Raw genomic sequence first — 13,234 nt, forward strand, 5'->3', positions numbered from 1 at the left:
AGAGAAAAGTCTGGAAAATTTAAGTGTGACCCTGCAGAGACAAAGACCTAATGCTTGAAAAGCTGGGATACAACAAAGTAGGGAGCTGTGGTCCTACCCTCCCTCATCACCCATCCTACTGTCCACAAGCATTTAAAACCCTTTTTAACAATTTACATTCCTAAATGCAGACACTTGTATTTCCTTTCAGTGTGAGAGTGCATTGCATTTGAAGAACAATGAAATCATTCCGATGTGCACGTCAGCCCAGAAAGCTTTAAAAGTGCATTTTGGTGTGAAATATTAATAGGTAGGAACAGAACACTGGCAGATTCTTTCTGTAAAAGCCCCAAAAATAAAAAAAAAAAAAAAAACCAAAAAATTATGTAATTTTCAGTTTATCAGCGTTGAGTGACTAGAAAACTGTGCACCTCAGGTTTTTATGCACTTAATTTGATGGAAATGTTCTGAGAAAGTGTTCATCAAGCTTTAAAAATGAGGAGAGGTGAGGAGAGGAGATGAATGCTTGAGATTAGCTAAAAAAAACCCCCCCAAACCCAAACAAAAAGGAACAAGAAGGCTGTAATCAACACAGTAGTCAACTGGAGACTCACTCCCACCTGTTTCAGTGCAGTAGGCTCACAGCTACAGCTCCATGGATTTCTTGGAATTTAGCTAGGATCGAAATAAAAATGTGCATTAATCCAGACTAACCCAACTGATGACAATCACAGGGCAGGCTACAACATTAACACTTGTTCAAGATATGGGCTTGGTAATCAAAACTTTCAAAACTAAAAAAATCCCTTAGCATTTAAAGTAACGAATAAATTCTTTTCGCTTTTGCATCAGAACCTCATGAAAACCACCTTCAGGAAAAGGAAGGACACATTTCAATAATCAAGTATATCTGAATATAGCTGGAATATTTAAGGAAAATATCAACTTCATTACTTTTTGGAGGCTCATGGTAATACTGTTACAAGATTCAGAGTATTATCCTTAGTGCTAACTGGTACACTCACTGTTGTGAAGTTCAGCACTCAGCCAAACAATGTCATTTTTCTGTTTGAAGCGTTTATGCATAATTTCCTGTGCCTATTTTGCACGAACTGAGATCATATACATAAATCAAAGCCATATAGCACCAAGACAAGTGGTAACACCAAAGGAAAAGCTCTCAAATGTTCATTTAATCCAAAGAAACTCCTCCAGTGAGGAAGTACATCTGTTTCCACAGAGCCATATGACTAAAACACGCTCTCATATTCATCTAATATTCAGTGAAAATTAACATATGCTTGGGACTATTTTGGTCTCCATTCTCTGGGAGCTGGGTGTAACATGCAAACCTTGCACATCTATTCCAATCTCACACCACTCTGTGGATAATGGTGTGTCAGCAGCAGGCAGTAGATTATCCCCCCCAAAAAGCTACACTTAATCAGAGATCCAAATATATCTCGGATAAAATGCCTTTAATCCACGGAAATCAGAGCCATGTAAGCAGCAAGGTACCTCTAGAGGTCCAAGTAAGTCAGAACTAAACTACACATGACTCAAGAGCTCAAAGAACATAATGAACATCCTCAGGTGCATTTTTTCCCCCACTGTCAGAAAATCTCAGAGTGGTTTGGGTTGGGAGGAACCCTAGAGCCCATCTCAGCCCATAGGCAGTGACACCACCTTCCACTAGACCAGGCTGCTCTCCTACTCACTCCTTTGTTCCAGCTTGTGTCCAGTGCCCCGCTCCTGCACACCTCTGACAAGCCTAGATCCATTTTCTCTCCATATTCCCATGTCAGGAAGTTGCAGATACCGCAAAGATCCCACAGCACATTTCCATCTCAAGCTCTCCTTGTGCACTGGGGTTGGAACTAGATGATGTTTAAGGTTCTTTTCCAAGCAGGAAGATCCCAGAACATTTTTACTAACCTAGGACAGGATTTACCTGGGAGGGGACCAAAAACATGCAGTCAGGCAGTTACAAACCTCTAGCTAAGATATGGAAAAACCCACCAGCTTTTAGGAAAATGCTGCCTATTCCCAGTCCCTGACCAGGCTGACAGATAACTGGTCCAAGTCCTGTTGCTTTCTGCTTTCCTGCTGCCACAGAAGAAATAGGGACAGAAAACATGAATCATGAATCCCATGGAGATAATATTAAGACAGTGCCAGGAGAAATGTTCAGCTGAAAAGTGTGGTTGGGAATCAAATGATCTGTGACATTTACCCCAGATCACTCTGAACAATTTGCTTTCTAAAAACAACACAGTGATGGGAGGCCAAGGACACCTTGGAGTTTTGAAATGAAAAAGCTGGCTGGATTCAGTTGAACTTGCTGCAATAGGAAGCAATGAAAAAGTAGCTGTCAGGGAATTCAGAGATGACAAACAGAACACAAGAACCCTTGCCAAATTCACAAGGCAAAAAATAAAACAGCCACGGTCCAGGGTTTGAGGTAGGAAAACCCAGCTGAATGATCCATTTTGAATGGTGTTCATACAGAAGACCCAACTCCTTGAAGGCTCTAAAATGCTTTGCATTACTTAATAATTTGTTCTCAGCACTGCTGCTGCTGGAAAATCAGTTTGAGAAAAGTAGGAGGATGGGAGGAAACCACTTCCAAGAAACTTACCTCGGGTCAGAGTCATCAAGAACTGGCTGTCATCCCCCCCCACCCCAAGATGGGAATGTTCAGAAAAAGTTTTGGGCTAAAAAGAGTCTCAAAAATGGAAGCACTAAAGGCAACAGAGTTAGCAGCTCTGACAAGAATTTCAGCACACAGGGAGAGGCGAGGAGGAAGAGGTAGAGAGTCAATGGAAAAAAATCCCCTGGAGGCTGAGGTCAGACTGATTAAGATACTGTTTCAGTCAATATCCGCTGAAAACCATAGCTGAAAGCAAACAAACACTAAATATACTTTTTCAGAGCCTTACAAGGAAAAGACTCTCATGGAAAATGTATGAAGAAGCTTCCAAGTAATTATAGATTGGCAAAGGTATATTTCTTCCCCTGACCATTATTTTAATTAATTATTAATCAATTCCTGCTGTCAAGCCTATGTGCTGAAAAACACCGAGCAGTGCGTTCTTTCTAAGGGGTAGTTTATCAGCTTGATTTTATGTCCATCACACAGCAGTATAATGAAAGATAAGTGATTTAGAGTAAACCATGAATTTGATCCACTCACTTATACATTTCATTGCTTTCCCGAGCCCACGAGGAGCTTGGTGTCTGGGGAGGTGGGTGGCTTTGATCGGCTTTGAGAGTTAGAACAGCACAAGCCCAAGGTCAGGCATGAAGGGGAAGTGCCTGATTTGTCTGGAGTTCCACTTCTGGAGAGCTGCTGCTGCTTCTGAGACACCCCCCAGGTTCCAGATGCAGAAGTGGAGGATACGGAGCGTCGCTTTCACCCAAACCAGAGAGTGTCTCCCCAGAGTCACAGCCAGCTGCACAAAGGGGACCACAAACACCTGCCTCACTCTCCCTGCCCAAACAGGTACCACCAGCTCAGTTAATGAATGTCTCTGGAACCTTTAGTACTGCTTCCAGAACATCCATTTCTGTAAGGCTTGGACTTTCTCCAGAGAAAGTCTGTCACGTTTTGATCCTCTGCTTGCCTTTTTTCCAGTACATTCTTAGCACAGGAGCAATGCAAACCATACACTCATTCTTTCCCCAAGACATTTTGTTCACAAGGTTAAAGACCACTCAAAATCCCAGGAGCAGAAGTTTCCTCCTAAGGACAGCAAGGATGTTCGAGTGTACTTTATTTATTCTGTGCTGTAGCTGTCCTGGTCCATCAGTGGCCTGCAGTGAGGCTGGAGCAGCTCCCTGGGTTCTGTGCTGCCACCAGCCTTGGTGCCAGCTGGAAGCACAGCCTGAAAAAAGCAGTGGAAAAAGGTATCAGCTGGGAAATGTGACCAAGATGGGGGCTGAAAAAAATGCCAATATCTTCATCCCCACAGTCACATCAATTGATGAGAGCAGGTTAGAGTGTGAGAGCATTTACTCCAGCAATGTTATCTGATTGGGGACTCTGTCAGTTGGGAATTCCAAGGGAAAAAAGGGAGAAACCAGGAAAAAATATAGTCACAGACCTGACAAAACCACCATGGAGACACTGACAAGGAACAAACCTCGCCAGTCCCACTAATGGATGGGCTGCTCAGAAACCACAGGCACCACTTCCAGCAGCATCAGCATGAGGCAGGAATGGTATGTGTCCCAAAAAACCAGCTACTGGGGGAGACTAATGGGAATGAGGAGCCTTGGAAAAGTGGTGGAGAGGAAGAGACTGTAAATAAACCCTACAAAACCAGCAGAATTTTGCCAGGATTAACCTCCCTACTTGAAATACCAAGCATTAAGGCCTTTAGGCTTGGCCTAGATCTGCCCATGGCAGACTTGGCCCATCCATAAATAAAGATTTAAAGTTACCTTCCAGGATGTCAAACCCTACATCAAGTTTGTGAACTCAAAAAACGCTTTAAAATGTTGATAAGGCAAGGCTGAAGCTGTCTGGGCTTTTTAAGCCACAGAGAGATTTTAAATGGGGTGTTTGCTGAGACTGAAAAAGCCCTCTAAGAACACCAAGTCCAACCATTAACCCAGCACTAAACAGTGCCTTTAAGCACCAAGACTCCATTGTTTTGAACAATGCTGCTGGGGATGGTGACTCCACCACTTCCCTAAGCAGCCTGTTCCAATGCCTGACCATCCTTTCAGGAAGAAATCTTTCCTAATATCCAACCTGAACCTTCCCTGGGGCAACCTGAGGCCATTTTCTCTGGTCCTACCACTTGTCACCTGGGGGAGGAGAGACAATTACCAGTTCTAGACTCATTTTAGACGACTATTTCTGAATAAGAGTAATGATATTACAACTGCAAATCTTTCAAAGATGGCCAAATTTTCCAAGGTTTCTCCCTCGCTTCCCTGCGGACATCTGAAGCCAAACCTCCTCTTTGATGTTTCACTGCACTTCCCACCCAGCACCCAGATTTGGGATTCTCACCATGACTACACAGGTTTGGTACATCCAGTTCTATGTTGATTAGAGTTTGAGGACCTCAAAGAGGTTGTGGGATCTTTAGTTTATGGCAAGAGCTGTGTGCTGTGAAGACTTTAAAGAAAATAATTGCTTATAGATTATTTGGGAAAGCCTAGATCAGGCAGCCGTTCCAGGCAGATCCTACAGCAAGCAAAGCTTCATAGCCACTCTCCACAAAATGCTGAATTAAGGACAAAGCACCATGACACATTGCAGGAAATCCTGCCCAGTCTCAGAAAGAGCCTCTGAAGGAGTAAAGAAGCACCCTCAGCTGCAGCAGCGGATGTCTGGGACCTCTTTATATCCTCCATTTATCTCCCTGCTTGCCACAGGGAGTGCAGTAATTGTACCAGCTCCTTGCTCTTCCCCGTTGCAGAGTGGAAGGTGCAGTAGAGGTTGAGATGAAGAGAAGTCAAACATGGCCCTGAGCTGAGGTCTTGTACCTCTCAGGGCAGGGCTCAGTCTTGGAGAGAGCAACAGCAGCAATAACTCTCCAAAGATTTCCAAGCCTGCAAGTTATGGATGGCACTGGGAACGTTTTTTGGTCTCAGGCTCTCACCAGAACACAGACCCCACAAAGACATGGCCCTGAGCTTGATGAATGACTGCAATTATTGCTAATTAACAGGCCTTCAAGAGCCAAAACAAGAAAGGCTGTGAGTACACTGACAGAGGAGGACCAGAGACATTGCACACAGAGCTGTGGAAGGAAACGGGAAGGGTATGGAATACTGCTAAAATATGAGGAGGATATTAAAGCCAGCTTCAATTACCTAGATTACAAATGCATATACCATCTGCTAGCAATCTTTTGCATCTCAAAAGGAGTCTCAATCGAGTCAGCACCATTCAGCTTTTCACACTCCAAGTGGCAGTATTAGAAAGATCCGTTCTGAACTTCCCCATCATCTCCAGCTTCTCCAGCCCACCAGATGGCTGAAACCACAAAAGTAAAGTAAAGAATGCGTTTGAAACCGCCGCTCCCTAATTTAGGAGGGAACACATTCTTGATCAATTGAAAAAATAATGAAAACATTTATGAATTCCAGCTTCTCTGAAGCTGCAGAGAAAGGTTTTCACTCTGACAACTTGTATTAGCTGGCCTGGAATCTGCAGGCAGCAACATTTAAGAAGTAATTTGAAACTGGAAGAGTACTTTTGGGGAAAGTGTCTCAAATGTCAGACAGATCTATTAAGACAGCTCTTGACAGACTAATCTATAAGCCTTTCTTTTTTAGTGTGAGATTTGTATCGATTTTTAAAATAGCAATCCCATTACTACACATTAACAGCATGGATAAACATCTCTCCAGATATTTAGGATTACAACAGGATAAAGAGAGAATGTGAGGGCAGTAATTTTCCATCACAGGGGAGGCGAGTTTAACTCCGTATCTGCAAATCAAGTCCATCTCTAAAGCAAATTTTCGGCACAGCAGGAGCTCTGATGACCTTTTGTTACCCAAATCCACACTGTACTTGTGACTCTGCTCCCTTCCCAGCAGTCAGCTGAGCATCCTCTTACTCACCTTACTGCGCTACCCACTGCCAGACCTGGAAATTCCCTTTCTAATGTGTCCCATTGTCACAACTTTTGGGGTAATGGAAGAAAACCAGGAGCGGGTGTACCTATGCATGTGGCTCAATCGGCAGGAATGCAGGAAATGGACTCCATCTCAGAGGTCTTTTCCAACCTCAATGATTCTGTGGAAAGAAATACCCCAAACAGAAGAAAAGTGGGAGAGGCAGGCATTTCACTTCACAGCAGTTTGGATTTCCAGGGCCAGAAAGACCAGACCCTCCCCTCCCTGAGCCCAAAGGCTGCTCATGACTTGTGCCATCATCAGACCAGTAAGACTGACCGGACTCCCAGCAGCACCACTGCCACACCAAAACAAACAAATGCTATTGCAGTAAATCCTGCCGTTCCCTATCCCAGAGATTCCTTGTGCTCAGCAGGCTGGTGCATGCATCAGCCTCAGAGTAGATCACAGAATCCCAGAGTGGTTTGGGTTGGAACGGAGCTAAAAGCTCATCTCATTCCCACCCCCTGCCATGGGCAGCGACACCTTCCATTATCCCAGGCTGCTCCAAGCCCCATCCAGCCTGGCCTTGGACACTGCCAGGGATCCAGGGGGAGCCCCAGCTTCTCTGGGCACCGTGTGCCAGGGCATCACATCCCATCACAATGAGGAATTTCTTCCCAATATCCCATCTAACCTGTCCTGTGGCAGTGGGAAGCCATTCCCCCCTGTCCTGTCACTCCAGCCCCTTGTCTCCCGTCTCTCTCCATCTTTCCTGTAGGCTCCCTTCAGGACCTGGATGGGTCAGTTTTGTCACCCTGGAGCCTTGTCCAGGTTGAACAATCCCAATTCTCTCAGCCTTTCCTTTTGTCTCCACCAGCTGCCAGAGTTGTGTAAAAACAACGTACCTTATTCACCACCCTTGATTCCAGCTATGGAATAAGCTACTGGAATTCCAAGATTTCTCTCAAAATCCAGTGTTTATGCCACACACAGACTGGAGCCCAAGAATGCTCGGTTGTGTAAAACCTGTGACAGAGTGGCTGAACCTGGGTGAGGTCAGGGGCCCTAACTTTGGATGTGAAAGAATTAAGCTAGAGATCCATGGTGGTGCTGCCTGCACTGTTCTTTGGTTTAAAAATGGAATTAATCCAAAACATCCGAAGAGATTTTCAGAGAGAAAACTTAGATCTTATCCAAGTGTGATCTGCAAGTGCTACCTTATCAATGAGGGAGGCAGGGAAAATGGGAATACAAAGAGAGTTTGCAGAGAAGTCTCTCTCCTGACCCGCAGTGGAGGGTCCCACCTCTCCAACTGTGGCATTCCTAGTGATAACAGATTCCACAGAGTTCTGAGTCTCTCCAAAATGTCTTGTAGTGTTGGAGGCCTAGATGGGTGCCTTTAAAGCCACCGGACTTCACTCCTGAAGCCTTCCTGCCCCGTGTATGCCTGCTCTGGGAGCTCCTCGGGTGATACTATCCCAGAGAGCCACACCCCTCTCTCCAGGGGCTGGGAGAGGACAGCCTGCTCCCTGGTGTCCGAAGGCAGCACAGGACACAGCCACCAAACATGCAGGAAACATGCAAACACACTCGGTGACTCCATCACAGCTGGGAATACACCCTGGAGGCAGCAGGAGATGAGCTGGGAAGGGAAACACCAGCTCACACACACACACACTTAAGCAATGTGAAGCAACTGCATCCAAGACGAGTTGCCTGGCTCTTTAGTATGTACCACCGAAAATGCAGGACACCAGGAAAGCCCAGAGCTGCTAAATGAAAAAATTCCTATCAGCAGGAAACATACCTTGGTTCCACTTGTACATGACAAATATGATTTTGAGTCCAGCTGTTCTGGTAGGGGACTGCAAAGGTTCAAAACAACACCCCAAAAAATCCCCTGCTCCTTCACCTCTCAAGGGTGGTCGGTCTGTAGGACCTCAGACCCTGTGGAAATAACAGCAGCTGATTCCTAGGATGCACCACCATAGTTTGGAGCTTCTATTTCAACCTCCCAGCAGCCAGGCTGGGAGCAAACAGTTCTGCTGCACCAGAGGCAAAAATGTCACAGCCACACCTTCCCACCACCACCACCCACAGCGACTGCAAGGCAACGTTTTCCCACTACGATGAAAAAAGCTGCCATCCCTGATGCACTTTCCCAGCTGAGCACGGAGCAAACTCTGCAGGCACCAGGGAGACACCTGAGGAGGTGGTGTCACCCACTCCTGCTCCTCCAAGCCTGCTGCCTGCAGGCACGTCTCTTTTCCAAGTGCCATTCCCTCTCTTCCACCTCAGACAACTTCTGCTCATGTCCTGCAGTTGCTTTTTCAGCATCCCCTCTTACAGAACTGGAAAAGAGTCACAAGAATGGACTTAATTGCTGCTCCAGCTTCTTTTGGGAGGCAAATAGCCTTGAATATCAGTGGAGACAGCTCCACACACGGACAGCCCGCCTGGCACAGTTCCACCTTGTTCCTGCATACTTTAGCAACCAGTGCTAGTAGTGGGCCTTGGACCACCTCCACCTGGAGTGGCTGGATCACCTCAGAACCAGTACAGCTGACCAAAGGGATAGCCCACACCGTGTAGCACCCGTGCTCAGCCAAGAAAAAGAAAGGGAGACTTTGGGTCTTTATTTTGTTCCCTATTCTACTGAGGGGGACAGGGAGCGAGTGTGGGGCCGTGTGGGGCTATGCCATGAGAGAGCATCACTGGGCTCTGAAGACGTCACCCAGCATCCAAAAGCTCAGATGTTACCTGGCTGACTGCAAAGGGCAGAGCCATGATCTTCTTCAGACTGTCAAGTGCAGAAATGTACTGACAGAGCTCAGAAAGTTTGGCTAATACTTCCATTAGGGCCCTGCTACACACACTCCCAAAAGCAAGGGTCAGAGGAGTTATCAATTTGCTTTCTGAGTGGATTCTGTGCCCTTAAGGCTACAGATAGTAATGTGGAAAAAACCAAAAAACCCTCAAGCAGGTCAAGTACTAGAAAGGTGATAAACCCCACACCATTAAAGCAGAGATTTAAAGGCAGGTACATATTCTACCTGATCTGATTCTGCTATGAAATATCCAAGGCTGTTACAGAAGTTCACAATAGTTCTTCCAGCTCCATCAAGAAAGAATGTTTGCATGGGCTTTGCCAAGAAGAGTGGAAAGTTCAAAAATAAAAGAGAAAAAGGAAGAACACTCCACTGTTTCCACAATTATTCTTACAGAGCCAGTGGAGTGGGACAGCAGAACAATTGGCCCAGGAAACCTCCTGCTGCGCAAGCTCACTGCCACCCTGAGCCCAGGGCTGCTGTCTGTTAGAAAACTCCTCTTGCATCCATTATTTGGACTGTGCTGCACCTCTCCCTGGCCTAGAAAGAGGAACACAGAAGGGGAAAAGGGAGTTGTCCCATCCCAGGCCATACCCATTAAAAGCCTGAGCTTCTTTCTGCAAAATATTTCTAGCACAATACATTGAATAGCAAGGTTTGAGCACAACACTTTTTTTTTCCTGCCACCCACCTCACTATTCACCTGTTATTTCCAAATTCTCACAGCCAGGCTGAGCCATCAGATCCATCTGCTGAGGAGCCCCACACCTGGCCTGAGAAGCTCAGGGCCAACAGCAGGATATACCAGACAGAGAAACCATCAAGGGGAAATAAAAGGTACAAACAGCCTGTCAAAGGAGCAGTTGGGTGTCATAAATGACACTCAGGGAGGCTGGAACAGCGATCAGTCTTGACCAGGGAAAACTTCTCTTGTAGCTATTTCTCAACAGAGCAGCACTAAGAAAAGCAAGTTGCAGTTTGTCCCTGCTGCTCCCACACAAACTGCTTTTGTTGACTAAAAGCCAAAACTGTTTTCAAACATCGATATTAAAAACCCACACAATTCTTTCAGCCTCCAGCCATCACAAAGAAAAAGGTCTCAGTGTCCTTTTTGAAAGGAAGAATCCCATTTTTACATACCATCTTGTCTCCCAAGATCCAGTCTCCTTTCTGCCACTAGATGTCCCACAAGTAAGAGGAGAATCCAGATGGGAGCACTGAGAGGTAATTGTAATTTAGATTTTCATATGAGCTGCTTTGAACTCAGCCTATTACTCAACTCAGCAAAAGCTTTCCCAAATGTGTAAATACAACTAAAGACTCTTGCTGGATTGATATATTCATTAAACAGTAATTTTGATGGTATAATATTAGATGTTAATCCCATATTCAGGTTGTTTCTATGCCTTAGTTCTCTAAGTTTTAAATATAAAGCAATTCTAGCAGGGAAGCATTGCAGTGAAAGTACCACCCCATGGGAGCAGGTTTTTTTGATGTTTATTTCAGCATTAAAATAAACATCAGCGCAAAAAACTATCATTGAAAAAACTACATATAAGAGCTAACACTCTTAGGAGGAAATAATATAGATAATTTGATGTCCCTTCAGATGCTGGGAACTGCAGGTGGTGGAGCATCAAACCAAGCCATGTGCTCAATGCTGAGTAGACCCCATCCATACAAGATACTGTTCCATTCGAGTCATTTGAGGTAAAGTACGATTTTCTTATAAGGAAACCACTATTCCTTGTTTCTACAGTCAGCCAGAAGAAAATAGTCATATGAGAACTTCTTGCTGCACTGTGAATGGGAAGGAGAAACCCTGCAAAGGGAAACCCTGCGCTACTGCTTATCCTGCACCTCATTCCCTGCAAGGCACCAGCCCCTCTTCACTTTCCTCAAAAATCTGGGGAGAAGGAAGAGACATTTTGAATGTTTTATCTTTTAAAACACTGCCTGCATCAGGGTTGCTTCTGACCATATGAGATGGTTCTGTGCCGAATTTTGTCACTCTGAAGGAGGTGCAGCCTCCTTCTTCCGGTAACACTTCAGGTGTTACACTCATCAAATACATGAAAGAGCAAAAGGAACAAGAAAATCAAGGTCAGAGCACTGGGAACCCCTCCTGTACAGTCAGTAGGAGGTTTGTGGGGAGACACAAAGGGTCCATGCAGTTGCAGAATTACAGAATCATTACGGTTTGAAAAGACCTCCCAGGCCATCGACTCCAAGCTGTGCCTGGTCCCCACCTTGTCACCAGCCCAGAGCACCCAGTGCCACCTCCAGGCATTCCTGGGACACCTCCAGGGATGGGGACTCCACTCCAATGCCTGAGCACCCTTTCCATGCAGAAATTCCTGCTGCTGTCCACCCTGAGCCTCCCCTGGCCCAGCCTGAGGCCGTTCCCTCTCCTCCTGTCCCTGTCCCCTGGGAGCAGAGCCCGATTTCCCCCCGGCTGCCTCCTCCTGTCAGGGACTTGTGCAGAGCCACAAGGTCCCCCCTGAGCCTCCTTTGCTCCAGGCTGAGCCCCTTTCCCAGCTCCTTTACCCTCCTCATGCCTTACTCTTAACTCTTCATCAGTCCTTCACTTTTGTTGCCTTTGTTGCCCCTCCAAGTCCCAGCTCCACCCATCAGCCACAGCGAGTTCTCATGTACCCCAGACCCCTCCATGTGCCTTTGAGTGCTTCCTAGCAACCCTATCACCCCTGGGCTCCCTCAGTGCCTCCCCAGTACTGGTGTGCAGCACAGAGGGTCTGGGTCGCTTTAAGGGCAGCTGAGGGATCCCCAATTCCCCTTGCCCTGAGGTGCTGGCAACACCACCAAGGGCAACCCCATCCTTGGAGGTGTTCAGGGCCAGGTTGGATGAGGCTCTGAACAATCTGGTCTGGTGGAAGGTATCCCTGCCCATGGCAGGGGGTGGAAAGAGATGGGCTTTCAGGTCCCTTCCAACCCAAAGCAGTCTGTGACCCTAGGGGGACGATATGCTGTGTGCCATCAGCCAGGTAATTAATGACAATCGATATAATCAATCCTCAGCGCACCTTAACAGCAACTACTCTGCAGCTGGGCTTTGTGCCACTGTTCAGCACCCTCTGGTCGTTTGGCCAGTGTTCAGTATGCCCCACTGGCCACTTCCTTGACCTGCCCTTTATCAGCCCCTGTGTAAGGATGGTGTGGGAGACAGTATCAAAGGCTTTCCTAAAAGCTGAGGTAGACACTCCCCACTGCTCCTCCCCCATACCCCATGGAGCCACGGCATCATGCGAAGCTGCCAGGTTGGTTGAACACAATTCTGCCTCCCTAAACACAGGCAGACTGCCATTAATTCACTCTGCTGTTCTTCTTGTGCCTGGAAATGGTTTGCAGAATTCATTTCACCACCTTCCCAATGACTGAAGTGAAGCTGATCAGCCCAGATCCTCCTTCCTGAAGACAGGAGTGATGATTATCCTCTTCCAGTCCTTGGGAACCCCACCAAGTCACCATGACCTCCCAAAAGGTGGCCTTGCAATGACACCAGCCAGCTCCCACAGCACTCCTGGCTGCATCCCATCCCATCAAGTCACAAGGATCTATGTATTTCCAGTTTAAGTGCTCCCTAACCCAATTCCCCTCCAGTGAGGCTGTTTTCCTTAGTGGGGAGTGGCGATGTCCCTATCCATGCAAGAATCTTCTCACCCCTGCCTGGCTGTAAGATCCCAGGGGCTCCTCTGTGTTTTCCAGGAGGCAAGAAAGGACAGAAAAGACAACTCCAGTGGCAGCAGAAAACTCAATCCCAGTGAGACTGGAAACCTCTGAAGCTTGACTTGAACTGGTCAAGATATATAAGGCAACAGGATTTCATC

The 13,234-nt window shown here is 46.5% G+C and overlaps 2 protein-coding genes across 8 annotated transcripts in view; both read right to left on the minus strand.

Moving 5' to 3' along the window:
* The window catches only part of LOC116446882, a 781,927-nt gene that overhangs the window by 49,416 nt on the left and 719,277 nt on the right, over nucleotides 1-13,234 (minus strand). The gene's annotated exons all lie outside the window — the stretch shown is intronic.
* TRPM8 (transient receptor potential cation channel subfamily M member 8) overlaps nucleotides 1-13,234 on the minus strand; it is an 86,902-nt gene that overhangs the window by 41,036 nt on the left and 32,632 nt on the right. For 3 of the 7 annotated variants that reach the window (XM_032115313.1, XM_032115317.1, XM_032115312.1), the window contains exons 1-2: nucleotides 1,698-1,896; nucleotides 600-654 (exon numbers count right to left, since the gene is read on the minus strand). The gene's annotated coding sequence lies outside the window, so the exon portion shown is untranslated. Of the gene's footprint in view, nucleotides 1-599; nucleotides 655-1,697; nucleotides 1,898-13,234 lie in introns of those variants that run through there. The other 4 variants (XM_032115315.1, XM_032115314.1, XR_004241419.1 and 1 more) reach the window with 3 other exon arrangements.

This window comes from Corvus moneduloides, chromosome 7 (genome assembly GCF_009650955.1).
Source record: "Corvus moneduloides isolate bCorMon1 chromosome 7, bCorMon1.pri, whole genome shotgun sequence".
Lineage (NCBI taxonomy): Eukaryota > Metazoa > Chordata > Aves > Passeriformes > Corvidae > Corvus > Corvus moneduloides.